The sequence below is a fragment of the Tenebrio molitor genome, chromosome 2, assembly GCF_963966145.1.
Source record: "Tenebrio molitor chromosome 2, icTenMoli1.1, whole genome shotgun sequence".
Lineage (NCBI taxonomy): Eukaryota > Metazoa > Arthropoda > Insecta > Coleoptera > Tenebrionidae > Tenebrio > Tenebrio molitor.
The window spans coordinates 21,749,145-21,767,953 of NC_091047.1; positions in this window are offsets into that span (position 1 = coordinate 21,749,145).

Consider the following 18,809-nt stretch of genomic DNA (forward strand, 5'->3'; position numbering starts at 1 on the left):
AAGCTCGCCCTAATTAGTATACAGGGTGTCGGCGGTGTGAGCTTTACTTCCCATACCGTCAAAGGGAGGGTTATCAAGTCGCTCGCCAACTTGTCGACACTTTGATAAAGCACAAGGTTTTCGTTCGGAAACTGTTTCAGGTAGTTCGAGATTGAATTGGGATGAAAGTCAGTCAGACAATAAATACGGAGAAGTTTCGAGGTCGTTAATTTGATAGACAATGTAAAAATGTCACCCTAACAGCTTAATTCAGATACATTGTTTGTGTGTACTATACGAGTAGTGTGGTGTAGTAAATTATTGCAACGTTGCCAAGATCTGCTTTTATAATGGGGCCATCTATAAACTTCTATTGCAATTTTACTAAAAGTAAGTTATTTGTTAAACAATTGCACGAATTTTATAATACAATACTCTACTCATGAAGTTAAGTCGCAAACATTTTGATTGTTATACAGTGTGTCCCACACATTATGCAAATACATTCACATCAGCCTAATAGATTGGTTGGAGATAAAGATAAAAATTTATTGAGCGTCAGAAAACATATTTTACAGCACGAGTGTGGCAAAGTGACAAAGCAGCAAAGCTAAAAGGAGGATTTATAAAACAGTTATGAGACCAACAGTCTTGAATGCCGCAGAAACTTGGACTATGAATGGAATTTCTGAGAATTTGCTGGAAATATGGGAAGGATATATGGAGATAAAAGTGGATGGCCAGTGAAGAAGGAGAACAAACGACGAAGTAGCAACACTGTTTGGAGAGCATAAAATAACACAGGAAATGATTAAGATGATTGGGGCATGTGGAGAGACTCCCAGAAAATAGATTAACAAAATAGAGAAAGACACAAGGGAAAGAAAAAGAGAAAGAAAGACTAAAGAAGAAGTGGATACAAGAAGCCGAGGAAGATTTACATAGGATGGGAGTGATTCAGTGGAGAACAAAGGCAAAGAATATGACAATATGCAAACAAATTGTAAACAAGGGCCTCAATGCCCTCTAGCACTTCTATATACAAGGTGATTCACGAGTAATAATGAGCCCGACGGAATTGAAAATGGAACCCACAATACATTTGGAACGTAAAGCTGGATATGGACGCGGTTTATATCCAGCTTTACCTTACACATGTATTGTGGGTTGCATTTTTAATTCCATTAGGCTCATTGTTACTTCACCTTGTAGGAATCATCATTAACAGAACAGCTCTTTCATTTTTGGTAGGGACGGTCGTCAGATCTGGTGCCAGCCAGCCAGGTCATCAACCACCAATATTTGTTTTTTGAAAACGGACAGGCTTATTAAATGTCAGCATTCATCTTCCAAAACATCTGCGTTGCTGCCTTGAAACTGCAAATTCTTTTATGTAGAACACGCGTTTCTTTCTTTTTTCATGTCCAATCAAAGCTTGTAGACTCCATTTTTTTTTATTAAGTTACTCATCAAGAAAAATAACTTTGTGTGCAACAGGCCGCGAAATTGAATTTCGCAGCCGTTGCCTTGGCGACGGCCGTAAAAGTAAAAGTAATTTTTATATTTATTTATTATCACAATTACAACATATCTATCTGCATATTTCCGGTGTAATCTTACAAAATCTGGATTGGTTACAGTTAAAGTTTGATTTTGTGTCAGGAACGGCCACTATTAGTATAGAATTTTCATCCGGTTTGAAATTTCCGCCAATTTCAAATGAGACATCCGCATGAGAAGGGGTCGATAAGAAAGATCCCCATTATCGATCTATCATCTATATAAAACATACACATGTGAATTAGGTTAATTTTGGTTAATTTTTCACCGATCAAAAAGAGAAATATCTCGTAACATTCCTGATTGTCATCAACAGACGTTTTGGTTTATTTGTGTCTTTGCACGGCTCCTGATATTTCCACGATTAAAATAACCTAAAAAGGAGCAGATGATCCAACCTAGCATAACAGAACTTAACATTTACCTTCCACAATAAATAAATTCCAACAAATAGGTAAGCCAGTACAACATTATCCGACACGGTTTTCACATTCTTCTTGTTACATCAGTCTCAAAGTCACTGTAACAATTTTTCATATTGCCGTTTCGATTTTTCAGGTTTCAAATGGGACACTGCACAATTGATAATTATTTTTTTAACTCTTGATCAGTACACGGAACTGAACCATCGTAATTTTCTTCGGACATTTTTGCAATTTTTCTCAAAGTGAATTGTTTTATTTATTTTTTTATTTTTATTGACAATGAAGGAAATTTTACTTGTTCATTTTATAATTACAAATTTTCGGGTTGCACACAAAATGTTGTGTATACCTTGGTTACGAAATCCTTTGACAATCTCGAGATTGTTTGCCTCGGCCGCAAAGCGGCCTTGGCGACAATTTTTCTCTCGGTTCGTCACAGTACGATTTCGCATCCTTGATATACAAATAAGTAAACAACTATTTTCGTTGATAAATAGTGTGATGTAAAATTTGTAGTTATTTTGGGTATAATGTGTGAAATTTTTGGTGCATTATGACTCGTCGTAAATTATTAAGCATTGATAGTCATCGCTGGCGCTTCAAGAACGTGCCAAATTCCCAAGACGAAATTTCATCACCTATCTTTGACAGGTGGAGCAGCATCTCCGTAGCATACATCACAAATGTGTTTTGTCGAGTCGGTCGGTTACCTCCTGAAATATTCACGCATAAACTTTAGATCTGATACTCGAGTGACGGAGAGCTGTTGAGTTGGCTTTGCAGAAAGAGGAAAAATAAATTAACGGAAAACGGGAACGGAATGAAATATTAATTGGGCTGGCTTTCGAACAAATACGATTTTTTCAATTTGGGAGAATTTACAAAACAGGGTAATAGCCTGCGACGTCTTTATGATGCTCAAAGATTCAGGAGTTTCGTCGAATGAAAAAACGGTCGCGGCAACTCGAATCCAGTTGTTTTTTTCTCAGGAAATACTTCCAATTTCCTGCGACGTTTTCAGCGACGACAAATCCCCCCGAAGCGTATGTACGAAAACGAGCAGGTAACTGTAATAATACCCCTAATATTGAATGTAACGGCTTCGAAAAGAATTCGGTAAGTGGCATTAGAGACATCTGTTACGGGCGGGTGGCGAAAGTGCAGAAGTAACTACTCCATTATCATATCGACTGGTAAACTTTGCGCCATTGTGTCTCATATTAAAAGTTTTTATTCGAATAAGTTAAGGAGATTTTGCAGAAATATTTAGATTCGTCCATTTAACTTTCGTTAGAGTTACGTTTTGCTTGAGTCGCTCTTAATGTTGGGGTGCATAAATACTTTCATAATTTATGAAATTGTACGAGTTTTACTTTCCTCGTTCCGTGGCTAGGGAATAAATTCGAACAACTCGATGGAAAAGGTCGCGTGTTGATGTCTTATCTGATCATTAATGGAAGACAATATTTACCGAGAGGGCTCGCAGATGTGGTTCCTCACGCTGTTTCCGCTCATTATTGGACTTTATGATCGTTTTGCTTGACGAAATAATTATTTCAAAAAGCGGACATGCCGCGTGGACTCCTAAACCAAAAGTAAGTAAATCCAAGTTTCGGACAAATATTCATAAAACCAACACAAAAATTAATTCTGTCCAAGACGTAAAAATTCGTTTTGTGCTCAAGTTAAATTATGCTGCTCATAATCCACGGCCGTGAGTAATGACTCATTACTCGCTGAGTTGTGATCAATTGCACATTGACATGTGCAAATGATCGCATAGACAAAAAAGTTGATACGATCAGGGCAATACTGACATGTCTTTATTATTTTAACATACTCGTGAGTTTAGCGTAATTTTGCAAAGATTGCATAAGCAAAAACTTTTCTACATTTTGGTTAGAGATTTTTTTTTGGGAGTAATAATGTTTTGATATTTTTGGTCTTATTTAGACGCTGACTTGGACTGTAAACCGGACCAGTTGTGAGCAAATTAACATGGGTTTAATGATAACAATATGATATAATATATTATGATATAAAATTAAAAATCTCTAGTTCAGTAAGTTCTTTACTGTTCTACTTATTGTTAAATGTAAATAATTGAAAAAATAAACCATTGTAATGTTTTCATTTGTTCTAAATACTCGAGGAGAAGATTCATGCAGAATATTTTATTTAAGTTGGTTCAATGTTTATTGCTCCACAGAGAAGCAAAATGTATAAATCTCTTATTTCTCAACATAGTCACCTGAAACACTAATCTGAAGTAATTCGATGTACTACCTAGAAACAAAATCTTCTTGTTTATGGTTCTGTCCAAATATTACCTCTGTCTTATTGCTATTTTATGAATTTCCAAAAATAGTAAATAGTAGATTATATCATTAAGAGTAGTAGTGAGTCTTTTTGTGCTAAGCTCAGAGATTGAAGACGGAGACGAAGTCGAGGTCGACAACTGGATGAAGCGCAAAAAGACCTTCTACTCTGAATGATATACAGGTGTCTTAAAATTATCGTATTCCGAGTTCGGGACTTAGTAGAGGACATCCTGTTGACCAAGTAAAAATGTTAAAAAAAAATTCCTGTCACTTTGAAAAAAATATCAAAGTTGCCAATATTTGTTCAAAAGGACCTGATTAATATTCTAGCTATGTTGTACTTCCCTTTTGAACAAAAATTGGAAAAATAAAACTTTTATTTTTTCGAGATAAAGCTGTTTTATCAAGAAATGTCTTTTCATTTATATTTTAATATTTTACATAATCATTTTCACCATATTTCAAAATGAATGTTAACCATTTATATTTTTTATTTGAAGAAAACATGATGAAAAGTTTGAACCTTCAGACCCATATATCTTTGTAAAGACCCCCGCTATATTTTTTATTTTATTTTTTCGACATTCCTGAGATTTTTCTCTACAAGACCCCCGATTTGGAATACGTTAATTTTGCGACACCCTGTATACTATTTTATCTTCAAGCAAATCACGAAAAAAATCGGACATGAGTTCGCTTATTTATTTTTCTTTTCCTATAGTTGCATTAAAATTACAATCTTCAAATTCGCCGTTTTTAAATTTTAAGGCAATAGTAATTTCTTGTTATTGGTACTTGAAGTTTCGATAATATGTATTAGTAAAGTCTACAATGCTATATAAATTATCCGATGTACTTTCTGCAAATTTCCTGGTAAAACTTTCCCAAAATGGTGAATGATCGCGATTTGTAATTATTAGTATCCTGCACTTTTACTAAGATAGCAGAGCCCGAATCTTCGATATCTTTCATTATCAAATTGGTGAATTCACCGCATCACAAGCGCGGGTCAAACATAACCGACAATAATAATTTATACTTAACTCTTCGTCTAGGGAAGTCAGAAATTTTACCTTTGTAGCCAAATACTTTTCATCATGAGCATTATGTAGCAATCAGACACTTTTCGGGACTTTGGTGGGACTAGATCCTACATAGTTTGCCGCAGTCTACGTCAATTTTCGAGGCGCGGAATACATTCCGTTTTCAATGGCATCGGGCGTAGTTCAGTTATTCGCTAAATATAACAAAAAATATCAAAATGTAAACAGCAATCGATTACAACTTACAACTGTGTACTTTTAAACACTGAACGACCATCTTGCTTGCGCAATTTCAGATTTTGACATCACATCTGACAGCACAGACACGCCCACAACAAACGACTCGTTAAATACCACAGTGGCACCGGTAAATATTGGATAATAATTTCGTTATTTTGCTTTTTTAGAAGCTTTATTTTAATAGGGATAATTTAATTATTAAACATTTCGTGTAATTGATAGTTGTAATTGATAAATGAACCATGACAAATGCTTCAAATGACCTTACATTAGACTCGGGTGAGCCGCCTCTGGACACTTCTAATCCTAGGACTTCTACTCCGCTCAGTATTACACAAGGGCGCGATTTTCGACAGCTTGAAGATAAATAATATCGTATTTATTGCTTCCACTAAAATTAAAATCCAAACATTTTCTTTTTTTCTTGCTCTTCCGCTGAGTATAAGATTAAAATTACACCTTAAATAGTTACAAGTATTTTCTCTTAACCTCCCAACAGAAAAATTGTTACATTGACATATTTTTAAATTTCTGACGAAATCTTTGATACATCTGGATTTTCATCGTAATATTTCTGAAGAGCTATCGTTCATATTACTTTTGTGATGACTTTCATATTGTCTGGATAATATAAAAATTTATCCACCGATTACTCATAAAATGTTTATCCCCATTTTATCCACTTATCCATTTGTCTCTATATTCGTATTCAATCGAATTAGAGAGTTTCATGTATTTTACGATTAATTACTTTATATTTGGTTAACAAAAATGATGTTTTGACTTATGGTTTCCCTTGTTAGTCAATCGTGATGAACCGATGAACAATTATGTGGTGATTTTAATGCATAGTAATTAACCATATTCTCCAAAAACCTAGGTGATATTCGTCTCGCGGCTATCATTAAATCACTAAATTATGATCAATTTTGACAAGCAGCTTTTTTTCTGATTTTTAACTAATTTGAATTAATCTAAAATCTGACAACAACTATGCAGTTTTTAAAACAAATTCAGTAAAATTCCAATTAACGATTAAAATAAACCAAAACGGAAGCAATTGCTGATGTGTTTTCCCTTTATAGAAATGGTTTTGTTACATTTTTCACTAATCATGAGAATTTATTGTTAAATAGACGAAAAATTCTTATTAATTTTAGACAGTAATTAACAATTACGAATTTATTTTAACATAGCACAACACAGTTTTCAACAATTCTACATCTGCTCATCTACAATACTGAAATCATTTAAATAATTCCAACAAAGCATAGCAAAAGTTTGTATTTTTTTTCTTTTAATTTTTTGTTTTTTATTTATATTCGAACTAACGAATATCATAAATATTCTTCAAAAGTTGTACATATCTTATTTCTGCGTTTTTTCCGCATTAAGGACTTGATTTATCGTGTCAGAATTCAACATTTATACCGTACCCTCAAATAAATTCGGAATTAGAGTAGGCTGTGATTTTATTGTCTGATACTTCCCAATCTAAAGGTAGAATTTAAAAACATGTCTCTACAAGCTTCTTCCATGTAATTAATATGTCGAAGAGTCATCTTTGTTGTTTTACAAACGCTATCGTTTAATATCGGGCGTTCATTTAAATTTCTCCTCGAATTTTTCGTTGAAAAGTCGATTGTGAACGCATCCACTCGTCAGTCTGTAAAAACACAAACAACGCAAAAGTGAGATTAGATTTAAACAGCTGATATCAAGGCGGTTTCAAGGTAAATGAAGATCGCCTTGCTGATATGTGATTCGTAATCCGTGGTGCGTTCATAATCGACTCTTCAACGCCTTCTTTGAGGATAAATTTAAATGAACACCCGATATTTTTTTTCTATGCTTTCTGTAACCCGAATCTCGAAACGTATCTAATATTTTTTACACTATAATCTCATAGTTGTTTTATCTGAAATGTGTCGTCTTATCCTCAGTTCATAGCTTTTTGATAAGCTTGGCAACTTCTAGCCGAGACAGCCAAAACAATATTTCTTTTTCTGCCACAAACTTTTTCAGCAGTTCAATTTTTCACGAAGTAGCGGTAAAAGTAACTTCTTAGGGTCGCTAAGGCCATTGAAAAATCCATTGGTAGAAAAAATACTATGATTTGTTATAACAATATTTAGGAAAATGGTCTTACCTTTCAATTAAAATTTGGAAAAACTAATACGAATAATCAGTTTTTTGTCGCCACTCAATGATACTTACCTACTTAGAATATTTTACTGTGAATTGACCCTTATCACAGTAATTTTTAGATGATTATTTTCTTTTGGAAAAGTAGGTACACTGTTAATGTTCTTACATTGACGTTTGAGGTACTAGTTTGTACGTGAGCAATTTGAAAAGTAAAGTAGAGATTAAAATAAAAAATTAAAAGAGAAACTTGCAAGTTATAAATCAGTTTTGCAAATTTGCAATGGTGATAAGAAACGGTATCAATCCATCACGGTGGTACGTTCGGTTCGCGTCCGGCGGCGAAGCGCGTGCATTTCTGAGATTAGATCGAAAATTCGGCGCGATTTAGACAGGTCGTTAGAAGGGTGAAGTATCGAAGATAAATGACTGTCATGTATCCTTTTCATGGAAGGTAGTTTCATGTATGACCCTTGTCGTTTGGTCGTCGCGTATCCGCGCCAGCATAACACTTTCCCTGATACAGGACCAATAGGGTCGGGCGACAAAAGCCGCCAGAATGTGCAGATGTATTCGGTAATTAAGTGTGATAAGGGCCGCGTTGAACAGGTGTCTGGTGAAGTATTAATAGTGGAGCGGGGATGATCCAGGACTAAACACCGCCACTGGCCCAATTCGGTTTTTGTCACGGTCCTGTCGTGTTCGTCCTTCCCTTTTCGTCCTGGTTCGCTGTCTGTGTTGACACAGTAGTTATTAATTCGCGCCGTGAGCCAGCACTAACTCGATACTCTCGCACTGTTTTACCAGAGTTAAGTGTGGCCCTAATCAAGTTTATTTTGCTGCCGCCCCCATCGACGCCGCTCCGAGCTCGGCCGTCCAACCTTGCCCCCATTTGCATCATTTTATGATGTTTTAAATTAAACCAGCCGCACTAAACTTTCACATGATTTATGCTCGAATTTCATTATTTTTGAATATTTTAAATTATGCATAATCAAGTCGTGCGGTGAATCACGTTTGAAATTCAAATCGCCGATGGCCTGCACAAAAATACGTTTGCACTAATCAGCTAATAATTATTGCTGAAAAATTTCTGCGCAGCTCGAAAGCTTCTAGTTTAACGGAGATTTTTCTCCAAATTTGAATCAAATGCGTACATTATTCAAATAACAATCCGCTACTGAAAACTGTACACAGTATTGTGGGTTGCATTTGAATTCCGTCGCGCTCATTATCACTCGTGAAATACCTATATAATGTTGAATGAAAATTTGCAGTATATAATTCACTGAAACGTAAAGACATAAAAAAATGCTTTGCACCAACAAAGAAAAAGTTTATTATTAGGAGAACTGTAATAGTTGAAAAACAGGAAAACATTTTTTTTTTATTTTCCCTACAACTAAGGTATTTTCCATAACTGAATGTCAGTCACACTTGCCTCGGAATTTCTTTTTCAAATACTATTTTGTATAAAAGGCTCTTAATTTAAAAATCAAAATATTGGTATATTATTCAACGAGTTTGTAATGATGCTATTACACGCGAATAGAGTACATAGACACATGAATTATGACATTTCAAAATAACTGTGACGTTATGAATATTGTGCACTATCATAACAATTGCAAAGATGCGATTATTTGTAAATGCAGTTTTTGCCATTGGTCATAGCTCGTGGAGTAATGAGTCAAAAGCACAGCCGTGAGCAATGGCCAACATTACTTAACAATAAACTCAATAAAAAAATAAATTTATTTTTAAGTAAGAGTAGAAAAAAAGTCATTCCCAGACTATATTTGGATATACTAAATTAACTGTCTTATACTGAATTTTGTTACGAATTTATTCTCGAGTTCATTCCTCATTGTCAAATTTCTTTTGGGATCTGGAAGGTATAAGTTCCTTTGAAATATTCTCCTGTGGTGCAATTCTTTAACAGACAAACTTGTAAATGACTTTTGATAGTGAAACTGATGAAATTTGTACGTCGAATGAAAAGTATCGTAATTACTCGCGTGTAACGGCCATTACCCGTCATTAGACACTCGTTGAAAAATATTATATTTAGTGCGTCTCGTACCAATCAATTACAGCATCTGACACATGGTTTGAAATGTTTACTAAAAAATCTACTGAACAGCTTTCACCCTCATTGCAACGTTTTACTAAAGCTAAAAGGCATCTTCTTGAAAGTGGTGAAATATATATATTTTTTTAATTACTGGATGTGCACGCAGTGTCGTTTAATTCGTGGTGACTTGGATGATAATCATATAATTCTTCGGCAAAAATATATCCCGTAGTAAAGCTGTGTGTCGGTCGATCGATCCGGGTAAGTCACTTAAGAGCCAGGAGATTACAAAGAGACCAAGTAGGAAATAACTGCGAGACGTCCGCTTTCCGGGAACAACATCCACGAAATCTGAACAAAGGTGTCTTCATCCTTTTATAATTTATCGTCTGGTGCAGAAAGAACGGTCGGCAATTAAAGTAACGCTTTTCCAATTCGTCTGATACGATGCCAATTCTGTAACAGCGTCAGTCTGGTATCCTGTATGAGGCTATAATTCACGGTTAAACTGCAGTGTATCGCGCCCCCAAGTGTCACATAAGATATTGACGCGCTCGGGAGCCGCTGCATCCGACCAAATCATCGCAGGTCCTTCCCCCGTTTCCGATTGTATCCTCACTATTTCACTGGCGTACTTTCAAACGAACATTCCTCCGGAAAGGCATTCAATATGGCGGCCGATTGATCGGAACACTCCTATCATTGTTTATGAACGTTTTGACACCCCAATAAAAGGTAGTTCTATTTTATTTTATGAAGAGTTCATTGTTTTCAAGTATTGAATTTTAGGTGTCAGCCATTTTCAGCAGTAAACTGCTGGAGATTTTGTAACGGGTAAATTACACACGGTATGGAACCGGGTATATTGTAAGTTTAATGTTTCATTTCGAATTTATGGTTTATCGATGCGTGACTTTTTCATTGCGAAATACATCTTGGTTTTACAAATTTCGAGGCCTTTACTGGACATCAATTTCTAATGAAAATGCATTCACACGTACACATGTAAATTCGTTCACCCTTTATTTGGTTCACGTTAAAAGTGCGCACGTTTCAACTGAAAATTAAAATTAATCGCAGACACAACCACGACGACATCGACAGTCCGCTGCGAAATATGACGAATCAGTTTTTTTTAACATCGTGTACATTTAAAAAAATGCTCATCTCTAGTGTGATTGTAGTCAATTTTTTTTTTATGAGACAAACAAAACGCACCGTCAGATGTTTGTTAGGCTTTCAATATTGATTGTCTAGAAATCACAAGAATGACTCAAACTAGTAAAAATAAATATTAAAACATGATTGTTGTTTATCAAAGTGTATTAAAGCTATGACATTCGAGGGGGTTGAAGGTGAACGTTTGATGGACTAATACCAGTGGGTTATTTTATTTTCAAAATCTATTATATTGTAGGTATATCAAAGAACCTCAATATGAACAAAAATAGACCGGTATTACATTTTTGAAGTGAAAACTTTTTTAGGCGCACCACACGGGCAGTGAATTAGTTCCATGCGACACGCTAAAATCGTCACGCGACACGCTTAAGTCGTCACGCTCAAATCTTCGTCAGGCTCAGGCCGTAGAACAACGAAAGCGACACTTCGCTTAATTTGCAAAAATCACTATTACTAACTGTGACGTCATATGACTCACTTATACCTTGTTCCTGATTCCTCCATAATCCATAATATAGTATAGTGTATATCAAGAGTTGAAAATGAAAGATTTCACACGAGTTTGCAGAATTGAGCCACAAGCCGTAGGCGCGTGGCTTAAGCAAACGAGTGTGAAATCGAATTTTCAACACGTGGTATACACGATATTTTTCCGACGACCACAAAAAAAAACGCTAATATTCGGTATTCCTTCAAACTTCAAATATTATTCGACAGAGCTGCGGACAAAACATACATTGGTGGCCATGGTTACTACAACTGTGTGCAATGATTTCATTGCGCACAGGCTAGAAGGTATCTGATTGGGTAACCAGTTTCATTGCACACGGGTTCGCTATTTGCATGCAATAGCCAACTTTCAATAATAGTTATTTGTGCGAATTTACGCATTTTTCATAGTGGTCGTCGGAAAATATAATTTACAATTACGAGCGGCATAGTTTTTACTTCTGTCGTGCGGTTTTAAGCACAGACTCTTTTTTTTTAATTGTAGAATGATTTTAAGAGAACGGAGATACTTTTGAACTTGTTTTGTTGTTGCTGATTCACACAACATTGTGTAATATGACTGAAAAGGTTTTAAATTTACAATTTTAATATAATTTGGAATATAATCCACTTTAAAACAATATTTTTTGTTTCCTCGTTGTGTCTGTAGCACGGGTAAATAAAACTGGATAGTGCTTTCATTTATCAATTTCCACACTGGCGTTTCAACTATTGACAACACATCACAACACTCCGGAGGCAAGTGAGTTATTGTTTCCTTAAACATTAGATTGTCATTTTTGCATAAATATTCTTAGATTCTGGGTGAGAGAGATTACAGTTTTTATTTTCAACTAAAAGCACGGACGAATCCTATAAATTTTATTTTTCTTAATACGACTTTAATATAGCACAATCCTGCACATTCTTCGTATTCCAACCTCTTAATGATCTTAATATGAATTGCAGCATATTTTCTCGACCGTTGCTCTCACCCTGCAATTACAAAATGCGTCTGTACTTCGCACGAACATGCACAATTTCCTTTGTAAGCACCAAAAAACTCAAATTACTATTGAAGGCATTTGGAGACAGTATGTTGTGTCCCACAACGCCGACTACAATATTCCAAATAGCGCCTCCACTATCTTTACTCTATTCAAATGGCTCAATAAAAGTGTTGAAGCTGGTGGCAAATGCTCGAAATTTTCTTAAAACGTACGTGGATAGCGTTACTGAAATGAAAGCAACCCCTGACGTCGGTGAGCCTCCATAAAATGCAAATTACCTAAATCTCCAGTTCTTTTACAACGCGAATATTCATGCTGGTAATTTTTTACTTTTCCTTTTTTATTGTGGCGAAAAAAATTTGAAACTTAATAATGCAAGTGCATCGGTTATGCATGCAGGAATATGATAAAGTTTATAGCTTCGTCTTGCGCAAATGAAAAATTACACTTACTTGTAAGAGAAAAAAGAAAAAATGTGGTTGTTGCCGTCAACAACTCCCAACAAGCTTTAATATTGTTTTATTAGTTCCTAGAAAACAAAAATGGTATTATATTTAATTTATCATATTATTACTGATAATAATCGATAAAACATTTATGGGGTGGTAAAATTTGTGATAGTTTATTTTAAAACAAACGCCAACAATGTACCACTTATGCAGTGGAAATCGTAAATGCAGGATATGCTTGATCGACTGCAAAATTTCACCTAATTTAATAATAATCGGTATTACAGGTCAATTCCGGCGATTCAGGGTGGGATATTGATGTTACTGTAACCTATGATTGGCCTTGTTCGAGTTATGCTATGGCAACCCTTGTCACGACCGACCCCAAATAGGCCACATAACAACCATTTCAACTACTTTCATAATATTGCGAAAGCTCAAAGCGTTGTTTCGTAACGTCGATATACAATTTAATAATGCACAAAATTCCTGTCAAATTGTTTGTGGTTTCGTCATCAACCTTTCCCATTCCTTCACAACATTAATTTATGTCGCAATTGTGAAGAATTTTGGCGGTGCTCGTTAAGCGCTACAGAAGAGGGAAAACCACATGGGGAAAACTTGCTCAACAACTACATATTTTAAATCGTTCGGTTAAAGCGGCAAAGCAAGATTTAAAATTAACCAAAGAGTGGATACGTATTCAGGTATCAATTAGCAGGGAGTTAGTTACAAGAAATTAGGTTTTTATTTTGCAGTTTAAGGAAGAAGCAACGCTAGCCGCGGTTAATATTTGGATGGGTGGCTGCACATCTTTGCTTGATTATTTAATTTTAGTATGATGTTGAATTGAGTGTAAAAGTAGGTTTATAGCAAAGTAAATGAAAGTACAATGTAATAAATATTGCTCTCAAAGGAATTACATATGTACTTGATAGGAATATCCGTAATGGTAAATAAATCCGGCGACGATACCGCGTCCCCTCTTCATAATACTAATAACTTGTTGACGCCCTTCAATAGTGAAATGATAAAAAAAATAAAACTTACAATATCACGTGATATTAATTAATAAAGATATAATACTAAAATCTTCTCTCCTAGCTTTCGTAGAGAACTATTTAGTTATTAAATAATTTTGAAAACGTATTATACAGGGTATTTCACGAGTCATAAGAGCCCAACGGAATTAAAAATGCAACCCACAATACATTTGGAACCTAAAGCTGGATATGGACGCGGTGAACATCCAGCTTTACCTTCCCGATGTATTGTGGGTTGCATTTTCAATTCCGTGGGGCTCATTATCACTCGTTAAATATCTTGTATAGAGATTAATCGTTTACAATACCAACGGTTGAATATGCAAAACAGAAACAAAATAACCATGAGAAAAAAAAACAGGAATAAAAAATATTTTAAAGGAGAAAATATCAAGAATTTACTGATTTACATTGATCAGCTTAATAAGCATTTTTTTAAGAAGTAAAGAATAAGGTAAATATGTACAATAATTGTCAAATTATTGCACACATGTGAATTTTGTATAACGAGGCTGTAGTTTTAGGAGCTTTTAAAGTTGGTGGTAATTTATCGGTAAATGATTTTCTTGCAACACGCAGTTTAGTTGGCATAAACAGTATTTTTGAAGTAAAACTGTAGAGATTATAGCGATGCGTCTGTAACCTCCTCAAAGAAAACTCTCAAAGCCCGAGAGCAGCCTCCACATTTAGTAAAAAAATTACAAACGCGAAGTCTGTAAAATCCGAACACTCATACACACATGTTAGAGTGTTGGTCGCTGCATCAATAATAAATTAGCTAACGGAGTCTGTTTGAAGTGGCGTCGACATCATACAATCAGTGGAACCTTGAGGAGAGATGTCTTATAAACTTTAATATAAATCTCTCCAATTTCGGCGCTGTCGGTTACAAATTCGGTGTGAAGTGGGAACGCGGTGAGAACGACCAATTTGAACGGTGATAAAATTCATCGCGCCGAAACGAGTCCGTGTGCAACGAACGTGTCGAAAGTTATCCTGAAATATGTATGCTTCATGTTTAATGCAACAGCAGGCGCCATTCCTGATAATGACTGCATTCTTCCTACCTACCGGCAGGGCCAAATTACTCCCCGAACGCATCATTACATGTATTTTCCCACCTTGATAATTAGGATGACTGTGTAACGCGGCTTGGAATTGCAAGAAAACGAACAACATTCTCTCCAAGTTAATGTTAATTTGAGGGAATTAAGAAGGAAGATGCTACATTTTTTTCACTGCGACAAGATTTTTGTTGAAAACGAGTGGGGATAGTTATCTACCCTATCGTTTTATTTAGTTACTTAAAATTATCGCAAAAATACGATACAAATCCTTTAAGATCCTTCATATTTTATTATGCACGTTTTCTCTGCATTAACGCGTATCAAGAATTTTCTCTTCTTAGGCAACCCTCTCAGCCCGTCTCTTACCATAAAACAATTTTGCTTGCTACGCCTGTAGCACTGTCAGTTGTTTTGTATGTTGCATAAGCGTTGTCATAAAAGGATTAACTATTCAACAGCTACAATTAACTCTACATACCATTTCTAACAACAACAATATACTTCTCTCTGTATAATAATTTGTTCTGTTTAGTATTTTGAACATTTTAATGGTATGAAGATATCAGTATAGCGATGTGTAAATGGCAAGTGGGTGTATTATAAACATCTCTATGACTGTAATAATGATAATTATAGTAAGAAAAAGCAAAAACTTCGACGTGAATGTCGTGTAAAAAGTGGGCGTATAGCAAAATAAATGATATACATATTATAAATAGTGCCAGGAATTATCATTATTTGATAGGCTTGTAATGATAAATTAATTCGGCCTGAATACCGTGTCAGCGGGTGTGTGGTGGGTCAGAATATAATAATAATAATAATAATTAACCTCTTTATCTAACTAGATTCATAGGTCAGCTCCGAGAATATATATACCAAATGGATAACAAAAATGCAAAACAAAACTATTGAAACCGAACGAAAGAAATGAAAAGAATTGGTAGGCTACTTTAATGATAAAGGAAATCGTTGGGAGGGGACTTCAACGGGAGAATACGTGAATGAGGACCAAGAAATTGGGAAGAGGAGAAGAGAGATGGGCAAAGAGAATCCAAAGAGAAGCTAGAAAACGCAGAAGGGAAGAGACTGATGGAATGGATTGAAGAAAATGGATGGGAAGTATTGAATGGCAACAAACAAGGGGACGAAGAAGGAGAATAGACCTATATAGGTAGCAGAGGGGAAACAGTGATAGATTACGGAACAGTAAACAAAGAAGACCAGGAAGAGTAGAAGAATTCAGAATAGGAGAAAGAGTAGAATACAGGGCAGAGATCTGGGGATGGAAGGAACATGAGGAGAGAGTCCAAGAAAAATATTTAAGAGGGGTGCTAGGAGTGGATAGAGAAACGTCAGGTTACGTTGTGAGGGAAGAGTGCAAAAGGATTAGGATGAGAGTGAAAGCGAGAAAGAGAGCGACAAAATGGATGGAAGGGAAGAATGCAGGATACTAACGGAATGCTGGAGGGAAAAGAAACAGAACACGGAGAGGAAGGGTATGCCAATGAAGAAGTGGAAAGATTGAGAGCAAAAGGAAGCAAAAGAGAGAGTTCAAGAGAAAAAAAAATGATGGTGAGATTCAGATGTGAGAACGAGATGTGCTATGACGAGAGAGAGACAATCGAGCACATGTGGAATGGATGTAGCGAAATGAGAGAGAGAGAGGGAAAGGAACGGGGAGAAATACTGAATGAAGAAAGAAAGATAGAAAGGAGAGAGGAGGAACGGGGTGTGGGATAGGAAAAAAAATATTTTATTTTTATTTTTTCGAATTGCTATTTTATGTTTAAAGAAAATGTAATCAGGAATCCGAAAACCCGTAGGGCAAATTACTTGTGATAAAGGAAATCGTTAATCACAGAAAACACTCAAAATAGTTGCTGATCATTTATTTACAGCTAATTACCCGAGTACCAAAAGAGAGGGTTTTGCCTCACTTTAGTGTTTGAATGTAATGTGTATGTCTCTTTGCATGTTTGGACACGTCTGTAGCCTTAAATACTGAACCGATTTCGACGGGATTTTCACTGGTAGATAGCTAATTTCTTCAGGAGTGGTATAGGATATATAACATCAAGCTATCTTATCAGCAGTAGATACAAAAAATAAGTAGAAGGAAAAAGAGACTTACGTATCAACAATTTATGATCGAAATGAACTCTTTATTTAAAAACATTGCCTCATCAATGTAAATCTGGCGTCAACTTCCGAAATAATAAATTGTAAGATATGTAGATTCACACATGCTTCTTTGACATTAGTAAGGTTCCAATCCAATTTGAAGGTACTAATCGGATAAAGTTTTATGGATTATTTGTAGTAATTCCATTTAACAAATTTGTCATTAAACACAATGGAGAATTACGAAAACGTTCGCAGGTGGAACCGTATTTACAACTTTGGTGCTTACTCACAAGTCTTGGAACGTCGTACTTGATTTGTGCTAAAATGTCTGCTGCGTCTAAACTGTTGTTAATTAGATGAGAGATAAAGGTAACTGCGTTCTACTTCGCCCTTTAAAATTCAACATGTTAAAGCTGCGCAAAAATAAGTCCTAAACACATGTCCAAGTGGCGTAAACAACACCTTCAAGTTGACAAAACAATGATTTTAGAAAAAATATTCTGTGAATTTTTTCTAGTACATCAATATGAATTTTGTGGGCTGGTCGCCATTCCACAGAAATATGTTTTAGATTGTTATCTAACTAAAGCGTGCTACAGTTTTGCATCTAATAGGTAGCTTGGGAATTGAAGAGTAATTTTCTGTTTCTAATTACCACGCCTATATGTCTACATGTACAGTATTTATTGCTAAATTTACAATTAAAAATGAAAAAGGTACTTCGTTTACTGCAGACTAGAAGGGCGGTGACAACGGTCGAATGATTGGATTTGATATAATTTTATTTTAAAAGAATTCACCTCTTGGCAACTCTTTGTAGATGGTTTTGTAGGAGATTTCAGTTCAGTTGTTAGATCTAGATAGCGCAGTTATTCAACAGGCTGATGACAATTGAACAACTCTGTGATAACAGTCTCGTTCAGATCTGGTGAACTGTGATCTTAGCGTTGAAGAGTCGATTGTGAACACACCACTGATCAGTCTGCAGAGTAAAAACACAAACAACGCAAAAAGTGAGGTTAGATTTAAACAGCAGATCCGTGATCTGTAATCCGTGGTGCGTCCACAATCGACTCTTCAACTCCTATTTTGGGGATAAATTTAAATCCCAATTTTCATCTATGTATTGATGATTTGAAGATATTTAATCTGCTGATAACTGTTACATGTTAGTCTGATTTAGATCGTTTAAATGTACTAGTGATAAATTAAACTTGCAAGTCTAAAATGTAATTGAGAAGAGAATTGAAAAGAGAATTGGACAAAAACATATTATTTTAATTTGAGTTACATTACCTAAACAAATTAAATACAAATTTTTAGGATTATGTAGTTTATCAAATATGTAATAGAATAGAAAAAAAAAGTTTCAATAAAAGTAGTAGAAGTATTTGGATTTACATATTTCTGGTGCAATATTGTATTTCGATGCGTGAAGCTCTGTGCCATTCGCATTTGCTTATTGCTAATAAAATTTACAATATTTAGGGCAAACACTTTTAGTTTGGGTATAGAGTGAAAAACTCATACATTTACCTTATTTTATGACGTCTCGTTCTATCAGTATATGAAAATTCTAATAAATCCGGCAACGACCGACACGACGAGCATCACGTAGATCCAGCATCTGCAAGAATAGAGAATTGGTAGAATAT